Consider the following 22,333-nt stretch of genomic DNA (forward strand, 5'->3'; position numbering starts at 1 on the left):
TCAAGTTAATCGGACAATACCTTACATTTTGAACATTGAATTGGGTAAAAGATAATCAACAAACTACATGATACAGTTTGGGTAAGTCTTCTTAACCCTTGTCAAAGAATGTAGAAGACAGATGGGTATGTAATGACTTGATTAAGACTTTTTTGAAACATCTCTAATAGGACTCCCCATTCATTGGATCCTGAAAAGAGTATGCAATTGATATACCTTTTCTTTAACCAAGCCGCCTGAACAGGGACTTGAACCCTGGGCCCTCAGATTAAAAGTCTGATGCTCTCCCGACTGAGCTACCCAGGCTCGGACAGGTCACTCCACAAAATGACCTTATCAACATTTGGAAGTGTCCCAACTATCACTACGTTTCTTAAGATGGTTGCCGGTATTAAGTACTGAATACGCGGAATATAATAATGAATTGGTACTTCAAGCATTTGAAATCTCTTCAGTAAATTTAACCTTATTGTAAGTCCTGAAATTGCTACTATCTCATTTTTTTTGCTGACTTAGAATTCATATGTTTTTATTGACATTGTAAAATTAAGGAAGGGCCCAAAATCTTACTTCTGAGTAAATTACATTTTCATAAGTACAGCTGCCAATTTCCTCTTCTGCAAAGATTGCGTAACTTGAATAGTATCTATTTAAAATAGACTTCCTTTCACTGCCCTTTTTGGTGAAGCAGAAGCATGCATGCACTGTTTATTACTCTTTTAAACAGTTATGAAATAAATAGGGATAAAACTGACTCTGGTGGGATTCGAACCCACAACCTTTGAATATCTTTTTTACATTCACCTAGAAGTCCAATGCGCTATCCATTGCGCCACAGAGCCAATACACTCTGATGAGGTGCAGAGATATTCTGAAATGAAATAATGTTGATCAGCTTTATAAAGTTCATTTGATACTATAACCATGGATTTATTTTGAATATTGAATTGGGGAAATTATATTCACCGTCTCAAGTTACAAGATACCTTAGGTAAATCTACGTACGACTTAAGTTTAGTCAAATGGCACATGATATATGAGGCAGATGTGCATTTCACAACTCCATGAAAGACGTTTTTGCAATTTTAGTAATGGAATATCTTATTCGTCATGCAGGGGAACACAAAAAGAGCATCCAATTAGAGTAATTTTTCTTTAAAGGAAGCACCCGCCTGAACAGGGACTTAAACCCTGGTTCCTCAGATTAAAAGACTGATGCTCTACCGACTGAGCTATCCAGGCTCTGCTATACTCTGTCTTAAAAACAGCTAAACAAATGTGGACGTACACTGACCTACACTCTGTGTATTAATATGGTTACATACATTAGCAATCAAATTTGTAGAGTTTAATAACAAATTGATGTTTTAACCCCTTCCATGCTCATGACGAGCTCAGCTCGTCGTGCAGTACACTTGTCGTGTGCTTATGACGAGCTGAGCTCGTCATGAACAATGGATTTACAGATCATTCAGCACAGGAGGAAAATCTCCTGTAGCATTGAAGGTGTTAAGCATTTGAAATTTCAGCAGCACACGTAATCCATTTTAAATCCTGAAATTTGTACTATCTCATTTTCGACTGACTTAGAAATCATGTGTCTAAAATGACATTGTGAAATCAATAAAGTGCCAAATACTATTACTACCTACTAAATTACATTTTCAGCAGTATCTTTGGGAATTTCCTCTTGGGCATAGATTATGCAATGTTTTCAAAGCAAACAGTCTCTGTTTAAGTAGACTTTCTTTCACTGCCATGTTGGTAAATGTTTCTGGTGATGCAGACGCAGGCATTGCTTGTTACTGTTTCAATTAGTTATAAAATAAGAGGAGGGATAAAATTGACCCAGCTGGTGTTTGAACACAAAGCCTTTGAATGCTTTTGCTACATTCGTCTAGGACTCCAAGCCGCTATCCATTGCACTAGAGATCCGACCTGATTCAACACGGTGATCAGAGATTCACAAATAAAAAGATGACCTATCAGCTGTTGACCAACTTTATCAAGTTAATCGGACACTACCTTACATTTTGAACATTGAATTGGGTAAAAGATAATCAACAAACTACATGATACAGTTTGGGTAAGTCTTCTTAACCCTTGTCAAAGAATGTAGAAGACAGATGGGTATGTAATGACTTGATTAAGACTTTTTTGAAACATCTCTAATAGGACTCCCCATTCATTGGATCCTGAAAAGAGTATGCAATTGATATACCTTTTCTTTAACCAAGCCGCCTGAACAGGGACTTGAACCCTGGGCCCTCAGATTAAAAGTCTGATGCTCTCCCGACTGAGCTACCCAGGCTCGGACAGGTCACTCCACAAAATGACCTTATCAACATTTGGAAGTGTCCCAACTATCACTACGTTTCTTAAGATGGTTGCCGGTATTAAGTACTGAATACGCGGAATATAATAATGAATTGGTACTTCAAGCATTTGAAATCTCTTCAGTAAATTTAACCTTATTGTAAGTCCTGAAATCGCTACTATCTCATTTTTTTTGCTGACTTAGAATTCATATGTTTTTATTGACATTGTAAAATTAAGGAAGGGCCCAAAATCTTACTTCTGAGTAAATTACATTTTCATAAGTACAGCTGCCAATTTCCTCTTCTGCAAAGATTGCGTAACTTGAATAGTATCTATTTAAAATAGACTTCCTTTCACTGCCCTTTTTGGTGAAGCAGAAGCATGCATGCACTGTTTATTACTCTTTTAAACAGTTATGAAATAAATAGGGATAATACTGACTCTGGTGGGATTTGAACCCACAACCTTTGAATATCTTTTTTACATTCACCTAGAAGTCCAATGCGCTATCCATTGCGCCACAGAGCCAATACGCTCTGATGAGGTGCAGAGATATTCTGAAATGAAATAATGTTGATCAGCTTTATAAAGTTCATTTGATACTATAACCATGGATTTATTTTGAATATTGAATTGGGGAAATTATATTCACCGTCTCAAGTTACATGATACCTTAGGTAAATCTACGTACGACTTAAGTTTAGTCAAATGGCACATGATATATGAGGCAGATGTGCATTTCATAACTCCATGAAAGACGTTTTTGCAATTTTAGTAATGGAATATCTTATTCGTCATGCAGGGGAACACAAAAAGAGCATCCAATTAGAGTAATTTTTCTTTAAAGGAAGCACCCGCCTGAACAGGGACTTGAACCCTGGTTCCTCAGATTAAAAGTCTGATGCTCTACCGACTGAGCTATCCAGGCTCTGCTATACTCTGTCTTAAAAACAGCTAAACAAATGTGGACGTACACTGACCTACACTCTGTGTATTAATATGGTTACATACATTAGCAATCAAATTTGTAGAGTTTAATAACAAATTGATGTTTTAACCCCTTCCATGCTCATGACGAGCTCAGCTCGTCGTGCAGTACACTTGTCGTATGCTTATGACGAGCTGAGCTCGTCATGAACAATGGATTTACAGATCATTCAGCACAGGAGGAAAATCTCCTGTAGCATTGAAGTTGTTAAGCATTTGAAATTTCAGCAGCACACGTAATCCATTTTAAATCCTGAAATTTGTACTATCTCATTTTCGACTGACTTAGAAATCATGTGTCTAAAATGACATTGTGAAATCAATAAAGTGCCAAATACTATTACTACCTACTAAATTACATTTTCAGCAGTATCTTTGGGAATTTCCTCTTGGGCATAGATTATGCAATGTTTTCAAAGCAAACATTCTCTGTTTAAGTAGACTTTCTTTCACTGCCATGTTGGTAAATGTTTCTGGTGATGCAGACGCAGGCATTGCTTGTTACTGTTTCAATTAGTTATAAAATAAGAGGAGGGATAAAATTGACCCAGCTGGTGTTTGAACACAAAGCCTTTGAATGCTTTTGCTACATTCGTCTAGGACTCCAAGCCGCTATCCATTGCACTAGAGATCCGACCTGATTCAACACGGTGATCAGAGATTCACAAATAAAAAGATGACCTATCAGCTGTTGACCAACTTTATCAAGTTAATCGGACACTACCTTACATTTTGAACATTGAATTGGGTAAAAGATAATCAACAAACTACATGATACAGTTTGGGTAAGTCTTCTTAACCCTTGTCAAAGAATGTAGAAGACAGATGGGTATGTAATGACTTGATTAAGACTTTTTTGAAACATCTCTAATAGGACTCCCCATTCATTGGATCCTGAAAAGAGTATGCAATTGATATACCTTTTCTTTAACCAAGCCGCCTGAACAGGGACTTGAACCCTGGGCCCTCAGATTAAAAGTCTGATGCTCTCCCGACTGAGCTACCCAGGCTCGGACAGGTCACTCCACAAAATGACCTTATCAACATTTGGAAGTGTCCCAACTATCACTACGTTTCTTAAGATGGTTGCCGGTATTAAGTACTGAATACGCGGAATATAATAATTAATTGGTACTTCAAGCATTTGAAATCTCTTCAGTAAATTTAACCTTATTGTAAGTCCTGAAATTGCTACTATATCATTTTTTTTGCTGACTTAGAATTCATATGTTTTTATTGACATTGTAAAATTAAGGAAGGGCCCAAAATCTTACTTCTGAGTAAATTACATTTTCATAAGTACAGCTGCCAATTTCCTCTTCTGCAAAGATTGCGTAACTTGAATAGTATCTATTTAAAATAGACTTCCTTTCACTGCCCTTTTTGGTGAAGCAGAAGCATGCATGCACTGTTTATTACTCTTTTAAACAGTTATGAAATAAATAGGGATAAAACTGACTCTGGTGGGATTCGAACCCACAACCTTTGAATATCTTTTTTACATTCACCTAGAAGTCCAATGCGCTATCCATTGCGCCACAGAGCCAATATGCTCTGATGAGGTGCAGAGATATTCTGAAATGAAATAATGTTGATCAGCTTTATAAAGTTCATTTGATACTATAACCATGGATTTATTTTGAATATTGAATTGGGGAAATTATATTCACCGTCTCAAGTTACATGATACCTTAGGTAAATCTACGTACGACTTAAGTTTAGTCAAATGGCACATGATATATGAGGCAGATGTGCATTTCACAACTCCATGAAAGACGTTTTTGCAATTTTAGTAATGGAATATCTTATTCGTCATGCAGGGGAACACAAAAAGAGCATCCAATTAGAGTAATTTTTCTTTAAAGGAAGCACCCGCCTGAACAGGGACTTGAACCCTGGTTCCTCAGATTAAAAGTCTGATGCTCTACCGACTGAGCTATCCAGGCTCTGCTATACTCTGTCTTAAAAACAGCTAAACAAATGTGGACGTACACTGACCTACACTCTGTGTATTAATATGGTTACATACATTAGCAATCAAATTTGTAGAGTTTAATAACAAATTGATGTTTTAACCCCTTCCATGCTCATGACGAGCTCAGCTCGTCGTGCAGTACACTTGTCGTGTGCTTATGACGAGCTGAGCTCGTCATGAACAATGGATTTACAGATCATTCAGCACAGGAGGAAAATCTCCTGTAGCATTGAAGGTGTTAAGCATTTGAAATTTCAGCAGCACACGTAATCCATTTTAAATCCTGAAATTTGTACTATCTCATTTTCGGCTGACTTAGAAATCATGTGTCTAAAATGACATTGTGAAATCAATAAAGTGCCAAATACTATTACTACCTACTAAATTACATTTTCAGCAGTATCTTTGGGAATTTCCTCTTGGGCATAGATTATGCAATGTTTTCAAAGCAAACAGTCTCTGTTTAAGTAGACTTTCTTTCACTGCCATGTTGGTAAATGTTTCTGGTGATGCAGACGCAGGCATTGCTTGTTACTGTTTCAATTAGTTATAAAATAAGAGGAGGGATAAAATTGACCCAGCTGGTGTTTGGACACAAAGCCTTTGAATGCTTTTGCTACATTCGTCTAGGACTCCAAGCCGCTATCCATTGCACTAGAGATCCGACCTGATTCAACACGGTGATCAGAGATTCACAAATAAAAAGATGACCTATCAGCTGTTGACCAACTTTATCAAGTTAATCGGACACTACCTTACATTTTGAACATTGAATTGGGTAAAAGATAATCAACAAACTACATGATACAGTTTGGGTAAGTCTTCTTAACCCTTGTCAAAGAATGTAGAAGACAGATGGGTATGTAATGACTTGATTAAGACGTTTTTGGGAAACATCTCTAATAGGACTCCCCATTCATTGGATCCTGAAAAGAGTATGCAATTGATATACCTTTTCTTTAACCAAGCCGCCTGAACAGGGACTTGAACCCTGGGCCCTCAGATTAAAAGTCTGATGCTCTCCCGACTGAGCTACCCAGGCTCGGACAGGTCACTCCACAAAATGACCTTATCAACATTTGGAAGTGTCCCAACTATCACTACGTTTCTTAAGATGGTTGCCGGTATTAAGTACTGAATACGCGGAATATAATAATTAATTGGTACTTCAAGCATTTGAAATCTCTTCAGTAAATTTAACCTTATTGTAAGTCCTGAAATTGCTACTATCTCATTTTTTTTGCTGACTTAGAATTCATATGTTTTTATTGACATTGTAAAATTAAGGAAGGGCCCAAAATCTTACTTCTGAGTAAATTACATTTTCATAAGTACAGCTGCCAATTTCCTCTTCTGCAAAGATTGCGTAACTTGAATAGTATCTATTTAAAATAGACTTCCTTTCACTGCCCTTTTTGGTGAAGCAGAAGCATGCATGCACTGTTTATTACTCTTTTAAACAGTTATGAAATAAATAGGGATAAAACTGACTCTGGTGGGATTCGAACCCACAACCTTTGAATATCTTTTTTACATTCACCTAGAAGTCCAATGCGCTATCCATTGCGCCACAGAGCCAATATGCTCTGATGAGGTGCAGAGATATTCTGAAATGAAATAATGTTGATCAGCTTTATAAAGTTCATTTGATACTATAACCATGGATTTATTTTGAATATTGAATTGGGGAAATTATATTCACCGTCTCAAGTTACATGATACCTTAGGTAAATCTACGTACGACTTAAGTTTAGTCAAATGGCACATGATATATGAGGCAGATGTGCATTTCACAACTCCATGAAAGACGTTTTTGCAATTTTAGTAATGGAATATCTTATTCGTCATGCAGGGGAACACAAAAAGAGCATCCAATTAGAGTAATTTTTCTTTAAAGGAAGCACCCGCCTGAACAGGGACTTGAACCCTGGTTCCTCAGATTAAAAGTCTGATGCTCTACCGACTGAGCTATCCAGGCTCTGCTATACTCTGTCTTAAAAACAGCTAAACAAATGTGGACGTACACTGACCTACACTCTGTGTATTAATATGGTTACATACATTAGCAATCAAATTTGTAGAGTTTAATAACAAATTGATGTTTTAACCCCTTCCATGCTCATGACGAGCTCAGCTCGTCGTGCAGTACACTTGTCGTGTGCTTATGACGAGCTGAGCTCGTCATGAACAATGGATTTACAGATCATTCAGCACAGGAGGAAAATCTCCTGTAGCATTGAAGGTGTTAAGCATTTGAAATTTCAGCAGCACACGTAATCCATTTTAAATCCTGAAATTTGTACTATCTCATTTTCGGCTGACTTAGAAATCATGTGTCTAAAATGACATTGTGAAATCAATAAAGTGCCAAATACTATTACTACCTACTAAATTACATTTTCAGCAGTATCTTTGGGAATTTCCTCTTGGGCATAGATTATGCAATGTTTTCAAAGCAAACAGTCTCTGTTTAAGTAGACTTTCTTTCACTGCCATGTTGGTAAATGTTTCTGGTGATGCAGACGCAGGCATTGCTTGTTACTGTTTCAATTAGTTATAAAATAAGAGGAGGGATAAAATTGACCCAGCTGGTGTTTGAACACAAAGCCTTTGAATGCTTTTGCTACATTCGTCTAGGACTCCAAGCCGCTATCCATTGCACTAGAGATCCGACCTGATTCAACACGGTGATCAGAGATTCACAAATAAAAAGATGACCTATCAGCTGTTGACCAACTTTATCAAGTTAATCGGACACTACCTTACATTTTGAACATTGAATTGGATAAAAGATAATCAACAAACTACATGATACAGTTTGGGTAAGTCTTCTTAACCCTTGTCAAAGAATGTAGAAGACAGATGGGTATGTAATGACTTGATTAAGACTTTTTTGAAACATCTCTAATAGGACTCCCCATTCATTGGATCCTGAAAAGAGTATGCAATTGATATACCTTTTCTTTAACCAAGCCGCCTGAACAGGGACTTGAACCCTGGGCCCTCAGATTAAAAGTCTGATGCTCTCCCGACTGAGCTACCCAGGCTCGGAGAGGTCACTCCACAAAATGACCTTATCAACATTTGGAAGTGTCCCAACTATCACTACGTTTCTTAAGATGGTTGCCGGTATTAAGTACTGAATACGCGGAATATAATAATGAATTGGTACTTCAAGCATTTGAAATCTCTTCAGTAAATTTAACCTTATTGTAAGTCCTGAAATTACTACTATCTCATTTTTTTTGCTGACTTAGAATTCATATGTTTTTATTGACATTGTAAAATTAAGGAAGGGCCCAAAATCTTACTTCTGAGTAAATTACATTTTCATAAGTACAGCTGCCAATTTCCTCTTCTGCAAAGATTGCGTAACTTGAATAGTATCTATTTAAAATAGACTTCCTTTCACTGCCCTTTTTGGTGAAGCAGAAGCATGCATGCACTGTTTATTACTCTTTTAAACAGTTATGAAATAAATAGGGATAAAACTGACTCTGGTGGGATTCGAACCCACAACCTTTGAATATCTTTTTTACATTCACCTAGAAGTCCAATGCGCTATCCATTGCGCCACAGAGCCAATATGCTCTGATGAGGTGCAGAGATATTCTGAAATGAAATAATGTTGATCAGCTTTATAAAGTTCATTTGATACTATAACCATGGATTTATTTTGAATATTGAATTGGGGAAATTATATTCACCGTCTCAAGTTACATGATACCTTAGGTAAATCTACGTACGACTTAAGTTTAGTCAAATGGCACATGATATATGAGGCAGATGTGCATTTCACAACTCCATGAAAGACGTTTTTGCAATTTTAGTAATGGAATATCTTATTCGTCATGCAGGGGAACACAAAAAGAGCATCCAATTAGAGTAATTTTTCTTTAAAGGAAGCACCCGCCTGAACAGGGACTTGAACCCTGGTTCCTCAGATTAAAAGTCTGATGCTCTACCGACTGAGCTATCCAGGCTCTGCTATACTCTGTCTTAAAAACAGCTAAACAAATGTGGACGTACACTGACCTACACTCTGTGTATTAATATGGTTACATACATTAGCAATCAAATTTGTAGAGTTTAATAACAAATTGATGTTTTAACCCCTTCCATGCTCATGACGAGCTCAGCTCGTCGTGCAGTACACTTGTCGTGTGCTTATGACGAGCTGAGCTCGTCATGAACAATGGATTTACAGATCATTCAGCACAGGAGGAAAATCTCCTGTAGCATTGAAGGTGTTAAGCATTTGAAATTTCAGCAGCACACGTAATCCATTTTAAATCCTGAAATTTGTACTATCTCATTTTCGGCTGACTTAGAAATCATGTGTCTAAAATGACATTGTGAAATCAATAAAGTGCCAAATACTATTACTACCTACTAAATTACATTTTCAGCAGTATCTTTGGGAATTTCCTCTTGGGCATAGATTATGCAATGTTTTCAAAGCAAACAGTCTCTGTTTAAGTAGACTTTCTTTCACTGCCATGTTGGTAAATGTTTCTGGTGATGCAGACGCAGGCATTGCTTGTTACTGTTTCAATTAGTTATAAAATAAGAGGAGGGATAAAATTGACCCAGCTGGTGTTTGGACACAAAGCCTTTGAATGCTTTTGCTACATTCGTCTAGGACTCCAAGCCGCTATCCATTGCACTAGAGATCCGACCTGATTCAACACGGTGATCAGAGATTCACAAATAAAAAGATGACCTATCAGCTGTTGACCAACTTTATCAAGTTAATCGGACACTACCTTACATTTTGAACATTGAATTGGGTAAAAGATAATCAACAAACTACATGATACAGTTTGGGTAAGTCTTCTTAACCCTTGTCAAAGAATGTAGAAGACAGATGGGTATGTAATGACTTGATTAAGACGTTTTTGGGAAACATCTCTAATAGGACTCCCCATTCATTGGATCCTGAAAAGAGTATGCAATTGATATACCTTTTCTTTAACCAAGCCGCCTGAACAGGGACTTGAACCCTGGGCCCTCAGATTAAAAGTCTGATGCTCTCCCGACTGAGCTACCCAGGCTCGGACAGGTCACTCCACAAAATGACCTTATCAACATTTGGAAGTGTCCCAACTATCACTACGTTTCTTAAGATGGTTGCCGGTATTAAGTACTGAATACGCGGAATATAATAATGAATTGGTACTTCAAGCATTTGAAATCTCTTCAGTAAATTTAACCTTATTGTAAGTCCTGAAATTGCTACTATCTCATTTTTTTTGCTGACTTAGAATTCATATGTTTTTATTGACATTGTAAAATTAAGGAAGGGCCCAAAATCTTACTTCTGAGTAAATTACATTTTCATAAGTACAGCTGCCAATTTCCTCTTCTGCAAAGATTGCGTAACTTGAATAGTATCTATTTAAAATAGACTTCCTTTCACTGCCCTTTTTGGTGAAGCAGAAGCATGCATGCACTGTTTATTACTCTTTTAAACAGTTATGAAATAAATAGGGATAAAACTGACTCTGGTGGGATTCGAACCCACAACCTTTGAATATCTTTTTTACATTCACCTAGAAGTCCAATGCGCTATCCATTGCGCCACAGAGCCAATACGCTCTGATGAGGTGCAGAGATATTCTGAAATGAAATAATGTTGATCAGCTTTATAAAGTTCATTTGATACTATAACCATGGATTTATTTTGAATATTGAATTGGGGAAATTATATTCACCGTCTCAAGTTACATGATACCTTAGGTAAATCTACGTACGACTTAAGTTTAGTCAAATGGCACATGATATATGAGGCAGATGTGCATTTCACAACTCCATGAAAGACATTTTTGCAATTTTAGTAATGGAATATCTTATTCGTCATGCAGGGGAACACAAAAAGAGCATCCAATTAGAGTAATTTTTCTTTAAAGGAAGCACCCGCCTGTACAGGGACTTGAACCCTGGTTCCTCAGATTAAAAGTCTGATGCTCTACCGACTGAGCTATCCAGGCTCTGCTATACTCTGTCTTAAAAACAGCTAAACAAATGTGGACGTACACTGACCTACACTCTGTGTATTAATATGGTTACATACATTAGCAATCAAATTTGTAGAGTTTAATAACAAATTGATGTTTTAACCCCTTCCATGCTCATGACGAGCTCAGCTCGTCGTGCAGTACACTTGTCGTGTGCTTATGACGAGCTGAGCTCGTCATGAACAATGGATTTACAGATCATTCAGCACAGGAGGAAAATCTCCTGTAGCATTGAAGGTGTTAAGCATTTGAAATTTCAGCAGCACACGTAATCCATTTTAAATCCTGAAATTTGTACTATCTCATTTTCGGCTGACTTAGAAATCATGTGTCTAAAATGACATTGTGAAATCAATAAAGTGCCAAATACTATTACTACCTACTAAATTACATTTTCAGCAGTATCTTTGGGAATTTCCTCTTGGGCATAGATTATGCAATGTTTTCAAAGCAAACAGTCTCTGTTTAAGTAGACTTTCTTTCACTGCCATGTTGGTAAATGTTTCTGGTGATGCAGACGCAGGCATTGCTTGTTACTGTTTCAATTAGTTATAAAATAAGAGGAGGGATAAAATTGACCCAGCTGGTGTTTGGACACAAAGCCTTTGAATGCTTTTGCTACATTCGTCTAGGACTCCAAGCCGCTATCCATTGCACTAGAGATCCGACCTGATTCAACACGGTGATCAGAGATTCACAAATAAAAAGATGACCTATCAGCTGTTGACCAACTTTATCAAGTTAATCGGACACTACCTTACATTTTGAACATTGAATTGAGTAAAAGATAATCAACAAACTACATGATACAGTTTGGGTAAGTCTTCTTAACCCTTGTCAAAGAATGTAGAAGACAGATGGGTATGTAATGACTTGATTAAGACGTTTTTGGGAAACATCTCTAATAGGACTCCCCATTCATTGGATCCTGAAAAGAGTATGCAATTGATATACCTTTTCTTTAACCAAGCCGCCTGAACAGGGACTTGAACCCTGGGCCCTCAGATTAAAAGTCTGATGCTCTCCCGACTGAGCTACCCAGGCTCGGACAGGTCACTCCACAAAATGACCTTATCAACATTTGGAAGTGTCCCAACTATCACTACGTTTCTTAAGATGGTTGCCGGTATTAAGTACTGAATACGCGGAATATAATAATTAATTGGTACTTCAAGCATTTGAAATCTCTTCAGTAAATTTAACCTTATTGTAAGTCCTGAAATTGCTACTATATCATTTTTTTTGCTGACTTAGAATTCATATGTTTTTATTGACATTGTAAAATTAAGGAAGGGCCCAAAATCTTACTTCTGAGTAAATTACATTTTCATAAGTACAGCTGCCAATTTCCTCTTCTGCAAAGATTGCGTAACTTGAATAGTATCTATTTAAAATAGACTTCCTTTCACTGCCCTTTTTGGTGAAGCAGAAGCATGCATGCACTGTTTATTACTCTTTTAAACAGTTATGAAATAAATAGGGATAAAACTGACTCTGGTGGGATTCGAACCCACAACCTTTGAATATCTTTTTTACATTCACCTAGAAGTCCAATGCGCTATCCATTGCGCCACAGAGCCAATACGCTCTGATGAGGTGCAGAGATATTCTGAAATGAAATAATGTTGATCAGCTTTATAAAGTTCATTTGATACTATAACCATGGATTTATTTTGAATATTGAATTGGGGAAATTATATTCACCGTCTCAAGTTACATGATACCTTAGGTAAATCTACGTACGACTTAAGTTTAGTCAAATGGCACATGATATATGAGGCAGATGTGCATTTCACAACTCCATGAAAGACGTTTTTGCAATTTTAGTAATGGAATATCTTATTCGTCATGCAGGGGAACACAAAAAGAGCATCCAATTAGAGTAATTTTTCTTTAAAGGAAGCACCCGCCTGAACAGGGACTTGAACCCTGGTTCCTCAGATTAAAAGTCTGATGCTCTACCGACTGAGCTATCCAGGCTCTGCTATACTCTGTCTTAAAAACAGCTAAACAAATGTGGACGTACACTGACCTACACTCTGTGTATTAATATGGTTACATACATTAGCAATCAAATTTGTAGAGTTTAATAACAAATTGATGTTTTAACCCCTTCCATGCTCATGACGAGCTCAGCTCGTCGTGCAGTACACTTGTCGTGTGCTTATGACGAGCTGAGCTCGTCATGAACAATGGATTTACAGATCATTCAGCACAGGAGGAAAATCTCCTGTAGCATTGAAGGTGTTAAGCATTTGAAATTTCAGCAGCACACGTAATCCATTTTAAATCCTGAAATTTGTACTATCTCATTTTCGGCTGACTTAGAAATCATGTGTCTAAAATGACATTGTGAAATCAATAAAGTGCCAAATACTATTACTACCTACTAAATTACATTTTCAGCAGTATCTTTGGGAATTTCCTCTTGGGCATAGATTATGCAATGTTTTCAAAGCAAACAGTCTCTGTTTAAGTAGACTTTCTTTCACTGCCATGTTGGTAAATGTTTCTGGTGATGCAGACGCAGGCATTGCTTGTTACTGTTTCAATTAGTTATAAAATAAGAGGAGGGATACAATTGACCCAGCTGGTGTTTGGACACAAAGCCTTTGAATGCTTTTGCTACATTCGTCTAGGACTCCAAGCCGCTATCCATTGCACTAGAGATCCGACCTGATTCAACACGGTGATCAGAGATTCACAAATAAAAAGATGACCTATCAGCTGTTGACCAACTTTATCAAGTTAATCGGACACTACCTTACATTTTGAACATTGAATTGGGTAAAAGATAATCAACAAACTACATGATACAGTTTGGGTAAGTCTTCTTAACCCTTGTCAAAGAATGTAGAAGACAGATGGGTATGTAATGACTTGATTAAGACGTTTTTGGGAAACATCTCTAATAGGACTCCCCATTCATTGGATCCTGAAAAGAGTATGCAATTGATATACCTTTTCTTTAACCAAGCCGCCTGAACAGGGACTTGAACCCTGGGCCCTCAGATTAAAAGTCTGATGCTCTCCCGACTGAGCTACCCAGGCTCGGACAGGTCACTCCACAAAATGACCTTATCAACATTTGGAAGTGTCCCAACTATCACTACGTTTCTTAAGATGGTTGCCGGTATTAAGTACTGAATACGCGGAATATAATAATGAATTGGTACTTCAAGCATTTGAAATCTCTTCAGTAAATTTAACCTTATTGTAAGTCCTGAAATTGCTACTATCTCATTTTTTTTGCTGACTTAGAATTCATATGTTTTTATTGACATTGTAAAATTAAGGAAGGGCCCAAAATCTTACTTCTGAGTAAATTACATTTTCATAAGTACAGCTGCCAATTTCCTCTTCTGCAAAGATTGCGTAACTTGAATAGTATCTATTTAAAATAGACTTCCTTTCACTGCCCTTTTTGGTGAAGCAGAAGCATGCATGCACTGTTTATTACTCTTTTAAACAGTTATGAAATAAATAGGGATAAAACTGACTCTGGTGGGATTCGAACCCACAACCTTTGAATATCTTTTTTACATTCACCTAGAAGTCCAATGCGCTATCCATTGCGCCACAGAGCCAATACGCTCTGATGAGGTGCAGAGATATTCTGAAATGAAATAATGTTGATCAGCTTTATAAAGTTCATTTGATACTATAACCATGGATTTATTTTGAATATTGAATTGGGGAAATTATATTCACCGTCTCAAGTTACATGATACCTTAGGTAAATCTACGTACGACTTAAGTTTAGTCAAATGGCACATGATATATGAGGCAGATGTGCATTTCACAACTCCATGAAAGACATTTTTGCAATTTTAGTAATGGAATATCTTATTCGTCATGCAGGGGAACACAAAAAGAGCATCCAATTAGAGTAATTTTTCTTTAAAGGAAGCACCCGCCTGTACAGGGACTTGAACCCTGGTTCCTCAGATTAAAAGTCTGATGCTCTACCGACTGAGCTATCCAGGCTCTGCTATACTCTGTCTTAAAAACAGCTAAACAAATGTGGACGTACACTGACCTACACTCTGTGTATTAATATGGTTACATACATTAGCAATCAAATTTGTAGAGTTTAATAACAAATTGATGTTTTAACCCCTTCCATGCTCATGACGAGCTCAGCTCGTCGTGCAGTACACTTGTCGTGTGCTTATGACGAGCTGAGCTCGTCATGAACAATGGATTTACAGATCATTCAGCACAGGAGGAAAATCTCCTGTAGCATTGAAGGTGTTAAGCATTTGAAATTTCAGCAGCACACGTAATCCATTTTAAATCCTGAAATTTGTACTATCTCATTTTCGGCTGACTTAGAAATCATGTGTCTAAAATGACATTGTGAAATCAATAAAGTGCCAAATACTATTACTACCTACTAAATTACATTTTCAGCAGTATCTTTGGGAATTTCCTCTTGGGCATAGATTATGCAATGTTTTCAAAGCAAACAGTCTCTGTTTAAGTAGACTTTCTTTCACTGCCATGTTGGTAAATGTTTCTGGTGATGCAGACGCAGGCATTGCTTGTTACTGTTTCAATTAGTTATAAAATAAGAGGAGGGATAAAATTGACCCAGCTGGTGTTTGGACACAAAGCCTTTGAATGCTTTTGCTACATTCGTCTAGGACTCCAAGCCGCTATCCATTGCACTAGAGATCCGACCTGATTCAACACGGTGATCAGAGATTCACAAATAAAAAGATGACCTATCAGCTGTTGACCAACTTTATCAAGTTAATCGGACACTACCTTACATTTTGAACATTGAATTGAGTAAAAGATAATCAACAAACTACATGATACAGTTTGGGTAAGTCTTCTTAACCCTTGTCAAAGAATGTAGAAGACAGATGGGTATGTAATGACTTGATTAAGACGTTTTTGGGAAACATCTCTAATAGGACTCCCCATTCATTGGATCCTGAAAAGAGTATGCAATTGATATACCTTTTCTTTAACCAAGCCGCCTGAACAGGGACTTGAACCCTGGGCCCTCAGATTAAAAGTCTGATGCTCTCCCGACTGAGCTACCCAGGCTCGGACAGGTCACTCCACAAAATGACCTTATCAACATTTGGAAGTGTCCCAACTATCACTACGTTTCTTAAGATGGTTGCCGGTATTAAGTACTGAATACGCGGAATATAATAATTAATTGGTACTTCAAGCATTTGAAATCTCTTCAGTAAATTTAACCTTATTGTAAGTCCTGAAATTGCTACTATATCATTTTTTTTGCTGACTTAGAATTCATATGTTTTTATTGACATTGTAAAATTAAGGAAGGGCCCAAAATCTTACTTCTGAGTAAATTACATTTTCATAAGTACAGCTGCCAATTTCCTCTTCTGCAAAGATTGCGTAACTTGAATAGTATCTATTTAAAATAGACTTCCTTTCACTGCCCTTTTTGGTGAAGCAGAAGCATGCATGCACTGTTTATTACTCTTTTAAACAGTTATGAAATAAATAGGGATAAAACTGACTCTGGTGGGATTCGAACCCACAACCTTTGAATATCTTTTTTACATTCACCTAGAAGTCCAATGCGCTATCCATTGCGCCACAGAGCCAATACGCTCTGATGAGGTGCAGAGATATTCTGAAATGAAATAATGTTGATCAGCTTTATAAAGTTCATTTGATACTATAACCATGGATTTATTTTGAATATTGAATTGGGGAAATTATATTCACCGTCTCAAGTTACATGATACCTTAGGTAAATCTACGTACGACTTAAGTTTAGTCAAATGGCACATGATATATGAGGCAGATGTGCATTTCACAACTCCATGAAAGACGTTTTTGCAATTTTAGTAATGGAATATCTTATTCGTCATGCAGGGGAACACAAAAAGAGCATCCAATTAGAGTAATTTTTCTTTAAAGGAAGCACCCGCCTGAACAGGGACTTGAACCCTGGTTCCTCAGATTAAAAGTCTGATGCTCTACCGACTGAGCTATCCAGGCTCTGCTATACTCTGTCTTAAAAACAGCTAAACAAATGTGGACGTACACTGACCTACACTCTGTGTATTAATATGGTTACATACATTAGCAATCAAATTTGTAGAGTTTAATAACAAATTGATGTTTTAACCCCTTCCATGCTCATGACGAGCTCAGCTCGTCGTGCAGTACACTTGTCGTGTGCTTATGACGAGCTGAGCTCGTCATGAACAATGGATTTACAGATCATTCAGCACAGGAGGAAAATCTCCTGTAGCATTGAAGGTGTTAAGCATTTGAAATTTCAGCAGCACACGTAATCCATTTTAAATCCTGAAATTTGTACTATCTCATTTTCGGCTGACTTAGAAATCATGTGTCTAAAATGACATTGTGAAATCAATAAAGTGCCAAATACTATTACTACCTACTAAATTACATTTTCAGCAGTATCTTTGGGAATTTCCTCTTGGGCATAGATTATGCAATGTTTTCAAAGCAAACAGTCTCTGTTTAAGTAGACTTTCTTTCACTGCCATGTTGGTAAATGTTTCTGGTGATGCAGACGCAGGCATTGCTTGTTACTGTTTCAATTAGTTATAAAATAAGAGGAGGGATAAAATTGACCCAGCTGGTGTTTGAACACAAAGCCTTTGAATGCTTTTGCTACATTCGTCTAGGACTCCAAGCCGCTATCCATTGCACTAGAGATCCGACCTGATTCAACACGGTGATCAGAGATTCACAAATAAAAAGATGACCTATCAGCTGTTGACCAACTTTATCAAGTTAATCGGACACTACCTTACATTTTGAACATTGAATTGGATAAAAGATAATCAACAAACTACATGATACAGTTTGGGTAAGTCTTCTTAACCCTTGTCAAAGAATGTAGAAGACAGATGGGTATGTAATGACTTGATTAAGACTTTTTTGAAACATCTCTAATAGGACTCCCCATTCATTGGATCCTGAAAAGAGTATGCAATTGATATACCTTTTCTTTAACCAAGCCGCCTGAACAGGGACTTGAACCCTGGGCCCTCAGATTAAAAGTCTGATGCTCTCCCGACTGAGCTACCCAGGCTCGGACAGGTCACTCCACAAAATGACCTTATCAACATTTGGAAGTGTCCCAACTATCACTACGTTTCTTAAGATGGTTGCCGGTATTAAGTACTGAATACGCGGAATATAATAATGAATTGGTACTTCAAGCATTTGAAATCTCTTCAGTAAATTTAACCTTATTGTAAGTCCTGAAATTGCTACTATCTCATTTTTTTTGCTGACTTAGAATTCATATGTTTTTATTGACATTGTAAAATTAAGGAAGGGCCCAAAATCTTACTTCTGAGTAAATTACATTTTCATAAGTACAGCTGCCAATTTCCTCTTCTGCAAAGATTGCGTAACTTGAATAGTATCTATTTAAAATAGACTTCCTTTCACTGCCCTTTTTGGTGAAGCAGAAGCATGCATGCACTGTTTATTACTCTTTTAAACAGTTATGAAATAAATAGGGATAAAACTGACTCTGGTGGGATTCGAACCCACAACCTTTGAATATCTTTTTTACATTCACCTAGAAGTCCAATGCGCTATCCATTGCGCCACAGAGCCAATACGCTCTGATGAGGTGCAGAGATATTCTGAAATGAAATAATGTTGATCAGCTTTATAAAGTTCATTTGATACTATAACCATGGATTTATTTTGAATATTGAATTGGGGAAATTATATTCACCGTCTCAAGTTACATGATACCTTAGGTAAATCTACGTACGACTTAAGTTTAGTCAAATGGCACATGATATATGAGGCAGATGTGCATTTCACAACTCCATGAAAGACATTTTTGCAATTTTAGTAATGGAATATCTTATTCGTCATGCAGGGGAACACAAAAAGAGCATCCAATTAGAGTAATTTTTCTTTAAAGGAAGCACCCGCCTGTACAGGGACTTGAACCCTGGTTCCTCAGATTAAAAGTCTGATGCTCTACCGACTGAGCTATCCAGGCTCTGCTATACTCTGTCTTAAAAACAGCTAAACAAATGTGGACGTACACTGACCTACACTCTGTGTATTAATATGGTTACATACATTAGCAATCAAATTTGTAGAGTTTAATAACAAATTGATGTTTTAACCCCTTCCATGCTCATGACGAGCTCAGCTCGTCGTGCAGTACACTTGTCGTGTGCTTATGACGAGCTGAGCTCGTCATGAACAATGGATTTACAGATCATTCAGCAGAGGAGGAAAATCTCCTGTAGCATTGAAGGTGTTAAGCATTTGAAATTTCAGCAGCACACGTAATCCATTTTAAATCCTGAAATTTGTACTATCTCATTTTCGGCTGACTTAGAAATCATGTGTCTAAAATGACATTGTGAAATCAATAAAGTGCCAAATACTATTACTACCTACTAAATTACATTTTCAGCAGTATCTTTGGGAATTTCCTCTTGGGCATAGATTATGCAATGTTTTCAAAGCAAACAGTCTCTGTTTAAGTAGACTTTCTTTCACTGCCATGTTGGTAAATGTTTCTGGTGATGCAGACGCAGGCATTGCTTGTTACTGTTTCAATTAGTTATAAAATAAGAGGAGGGATAAAATTGACCCAGCTGGTGTTTGAACACAAAGCCTTTGAATGCTTTTGCTACATTCGTCTAGGACTCCAAGCCGCTATCCATTGCACTAGAGATCCGACCTGATTCAACACGGTGATCAGAGATTCACAAATAAAAAGATGACCTATCAGCTGTTGACCAACTTTATCAAGTTAATCGGACACTACCTTACATTTTGAACATTGAATTGGGTAAAAGATAATCAACAAACTACATGATACAGTTTGGGTAAGTCTTCTTAACCCTTGTCAAAGAATGTAGAAGACAGATGGGTATGTAATGACTTGATTAAGACGTTTTTGGGAAACATCTCTAATAGGACTCCCCATTCATTGGATCCTGAAAAGAGTATGCAATTGATATACCTTTTCTTTAACCAAGCCGCCTGAACAGGGACTTGAACCCTGGGCCCTCAGATTAAAAGTCTGATGCTCTCCCGACTGAGCTACCCAGGCTCGGACAGGTCACTCCACAAAATGACCTTATCAACATTTGGAAGTGTCCCAACTATCACTACGTTTCTTAAGATGGTTGCCGGTATTAAGTACTGAATACGCGGAATATAATAATGAATTGGTACTTCAAGCATTTGAAATCTCTTCAGTAAATTTAACCTTATTGTAAGTCCTGAAATTGCTACTATCTCATTTTTTTTGCTGACTTAGAATTCATATGTTTTTATTGACATTGTAAAATTAAGGAAGGGCCCAAAATCTTACTTCTGAGTAAATTACATTTTCATAAGTACAGCTGCCAATTTCCTCTTCTGCAAAGATTGCGTAACTTGAATAGTATCTATTTAAAATAGACTTCCTTTCACTGCCCTTTTTGGTGAAGCAGAAGCATGCATGCACTGTTTATTACTCTTTTAAACAGTTATGAAATAAATAGGGATAAAACTGACTCTGGTGGGATTCGAACCCACAACCTTTGAATATCTTTTTTACATTCACCTAGAAGTCCAATGCGCTATCCATTGCGCCACAGAGCCAATACGCTCTGATGAGGTGCAGAGATATTCTGAAATGAAATAATGTTGATCAGCTTTATAAAGTTCATTTGATACTATAACCATGGATTTATTTTGAATATTGAATTGGGGAAATTATATTCACCGTCTCAAGTTACATGATACCTTAGGTAAATCTACGTACGACTTAAGTTTAGTCAAATGGCACATGATATATGAGGCAGATGTGCATTTCACAACTCCATGAAAGACATTTTTGCAATTTTAGTAATGGAATATCTTATTCGTCATGCAGGGGAACACAAAAAGAGCATCCAATTAGAGTAATTTTTCTTTAAAGGAAGCACCCGCCTGTACAGGGACTTGAACCCTGGTTCCTCAGATTAAAAGTCTGATGCTCTACCGACTGAGCTATCCAGGCTCTGCTATACTCTGTCTTAAAAACAGCTAAACAAATGTGGACGTACACTGACCTACACTCTGTGTATTAATATGGTTACATACATTAGCAATCAAATTTGTAGAGTTTAATAACAAATTGATGTTTTAACCCCTTCCATGCTCATGACGAGCTCAGCTCGTCGTGCAGTACACTTGTCGTGTGCTTATGACGAGCTGAGCTCGTCATGAACAATGGATTTACAGATCATTCAGCACAGGAGGAAAATCTCCTGTAGCATTGAAGGTGTTAAGCATTTGAAATTTCAGCAGCACACGTAATCCATTTTAAATCCTGAAATTTGTACTATCTCATTTTCGGCTGACTTAGAAATCATGTGTCTAAAATGACATTGTGAAATCAATAAAGTGCCAAATACTATTACTACCTACTAAATTACATTTTCAGCAGTATCTTTGGGAATTTCCTCTTGGGCATAGATTATGCAATGTTTTCAAAGCAAACAGTCTCTGTTTAAGTAGACTTTCTTTCACTGCCATGTTGGTAAATGTTTCTGGTGATGCAGACGCAGGCATTGCTTGTTACTGTTTCAATTAGTTATAAAATAAGAGGAGGGATAAAATTGACCCAGCTGGTGTTTGGACACAAAGCCTTTGAATGCTTTTGCTACATTCGTCTAGGACTCCAAGCCGCTATCCATTGCACTAGAGATCCGACCTGATTCAACACGGTGATCAGAGATTCACAAATAAAAAGATGACCTATCAGCTGTTGACCAACTTTATCAAGTTAATCGGACACTACCTTACATTTTGAACATTGAATTGGGTAAAAGATAATCAACAAACTACATGATACAGTTTGGGTAAGTCTTCTTAACCCTTGTCAAAGAATGTAGAAGACAGATGGGTATGTAATGACTTGATTAAGACGTTTTTGGGAAACATCTCTAATAGGACTCCCCATTCATTGGATCCTGAAAAGAGTATGCAATTGATATACCTTTTCTTTAACCAAGCCGCCTGAACAGGGACTTGAACCCTGGGCCCT

The 22,333-nt window shown here is 37.2% G+C and overlaps 17 non-coding genes across 17 annotated transcripts; all 17 read right to left on the reverse strand.

The window, feature by feature from the left end:
- Positions 1-751: 751 nt before the first annotated feature.
- Positions 752-842, reverse strand: TRNAR-UCU (transfer RNA arginine (anticodon UCU)). Its single transcript is given in 2 exon segments — positions 752-787; positions 806-842. It is a non-coding gene; the product is annotated as a tRNA-Arg (tRNA).
- Positions 843-2,756: 1,914 nt separating this feature from the next.
- Positions 2,757-2,847, reverse strand: TRNAR-UCU (transfer RNA arginine (anticodon UCU)). The gene is given in 2 exon segments: positions 2,757-2,792; positions 2,811-2,847. It is a non-coding gene; the product is annotated as a tRNA-Arg (tRNA).
- Positions 2,848-3,174: 327 nt separating this feature from the next.
- Positions 3,175-3,247, reverse strand: TRNAK-UUU (transfer RNA lysine (anticodon UUU)). Its single transcript has one exon. It is a non-coding gene; the product is annotated as a tRNA-Lys (tRNA).
- Positions 3,248-4,761: 1,514 nt separating this feature from the next.
- Positions 4,762-4,852, reverse strand: TRNAR-UCU (transfer RNA arginine (anticodon UCU)). Its single transcript is given in 2 exon segments — positions 4,762-4,797; positions 4,816-4,852. It is a non-coding gene; the product is annotated as a tRNA-Arg (tRNA).
- A 327-nt stretch (positions 4,853-5,179) lies between these two features.
- Positions 5,180-5,252, reverse strand: TRNAK-UUU (transfer RNA lysine (anticodon UUU)). The gene has a single exon. It is a non-coding gene; the product is annotated as a tRNA-Lys (tRNA).
- A 1,516-nt stretch (positions 5,253-6,768) lies between these two features.
- TRNAR-UCU (transfer RNA arginine (anticodon UCU)) lies at positions 6,769-6,859 on the reverse strand. The gene is given in 2 exon segments: positions 6,769-6,804; positions 6,823-6,859. It is a non-coding gene; the product is annotated as a tRNA-Arg (tRNA).
- Positions 6,860-7,186: 327 nt separating this feature from the next.
- TRNAK-UUU (transfer RNA lysine (anticodon UUU)) lies at positions 7,187-7,259 on the reverse strand. The gene has a single exon. It is a non-coding gene; the product is annotated as a tRNA-Lys (tRNA).
- A 1,514-nt stretch (positions 7,260-8,773) lies between these two features.
- TRNAR-UCU (transfer RNA arginine (anticodon UCU)) lies at positions 8,774-8,864 on the reverse strand. The gene is given in 2 exon segments: positions 8,774-8,809; positions 8,828-8,864. It is a non-coding gene; the product is annotated as a tRNA-Arg (tRNA).
- Positions 8,865-9,191: 327 nt separating this feature from the next.
- Positions 9,192-9,264, reverse strand: TRNAK-UUU (transfer RNA lysine (anticodon UUU)). Its single transcript has one exon. It is a non-coding gene; the product is annotated as a tRNA-Lys (tRNA).
- Positions 9,265-10,780: 1,516 nt separating this feature from the next.
- On the reverse strand, positions 10,781-10,871 carry TRNAR-UCU (transfer RNA arginine (anticodon UCU)). The gene is given in 2 exon segments: positions 10,781-10,816; positions 10,835-10,871. It is a non-coding gene; the product is annotated as a tRNA-Arg (tRNA).
- Positions 10,872-12,787: 1,916 nt separating this feature from the next.
- TRNAR-UCU (transfer RNA arginine (anticodon UCU)) lies at positions 12,788-12,878 on the reverse strand. Its single transcript is given in 2 exon segments — positions 12,788-12,823; positions 12,842-12,878. It is a non-coding gene; the product is annotated as a tRNA-Arg (tRNA).
- A 327-nt stretch (positions 12,879-13,205) lies between these two features.
- On the reverse strand, positions 13,206-13,278 carry TRNAK-UUU (transfer RNA lysine (anticodon UUU)). Its single transcript has one exon. It is a non-coding gene; the product is annotated as a tRNA-Lys (tRNA).
- Positions 13,279-14,794: 1,516 nt separating this feature from the next.
- Positions 14,795-14,885, reverse strand: TRNAR-UCU (transfer RNA arginine (anticodon UCU)). The gene is given in 2 exon segments: positions 14,795-14,830; positions 14,849-14,885. It is a non-coding gene; the product is annotated as a tRNA-Arg (tRNA).
- Positions 14,886-16,801: 1,916 nt separating this feature from the next.
- Positions 16,802-16,892, reverse strand: TRNAR-UCU (transfer RNA arginine (anticodon UCU)). Its single transcript is given in 2 exon segments — positions 16,802-16,837; positions 16,856-16,892. It is a non-coding gene; the product is annotated as a tRNA-Arg (tRNA).
- A 327-nt stretch (positions 16,893-17,219) lies between these two features.
- Positions 17,220-17,292, reverse strand: TRNAK-UUU (transfer RNA lysine (anticodon UUU)). The gene has a single exon. It is a non-coding gene; the product is annotated as a tRNA-Lys (tRNA).
- A 1,514-nt stretch (positions 17,293-18,806) lies between these two features.
- Positions 18,807-18,897, reverse strand: TRNAR-UCU (transfer RNA arginine (anticodon UCU)). The gene is given in 2 exon segments: positions 18,807-18,842; positions 18,861-18,897. It is a non-coding gene; the product is annotated as a tRNA-Arg (tRNA).
- Positions 18,898-20,813: 1,916 nt separating this feature from the next.
- TRNAR-UCU (transfer RNA arginine (anticodon UCU)) lies at positions 20,814-20,904 on the reverse strand. Its single transcript is given in 2 exon segments — positions 20,814-20,849; positions 20,868-20,904. It is a non-coding gene; the product is annotated as a tRNA-Arg (tRNA).
- Between the last annotated feature and the right edge of the window lie 1,429 nt (positions 20,905-22,333).

Source organism: Lissotriton helveticus, chromosome 1_1, assembly GCF_964261635.1.
Source record: "Lissotriton helveticus chromosome 1_1, aLisHel1.1, whole genome shotgun sequence".
Taxonomy (NCBI): Eukaryota; Metazoa; Chordata; class Amphibia; order Caudata; family Salamandridae; genus Lissotriton; species Lissotriton helveticus.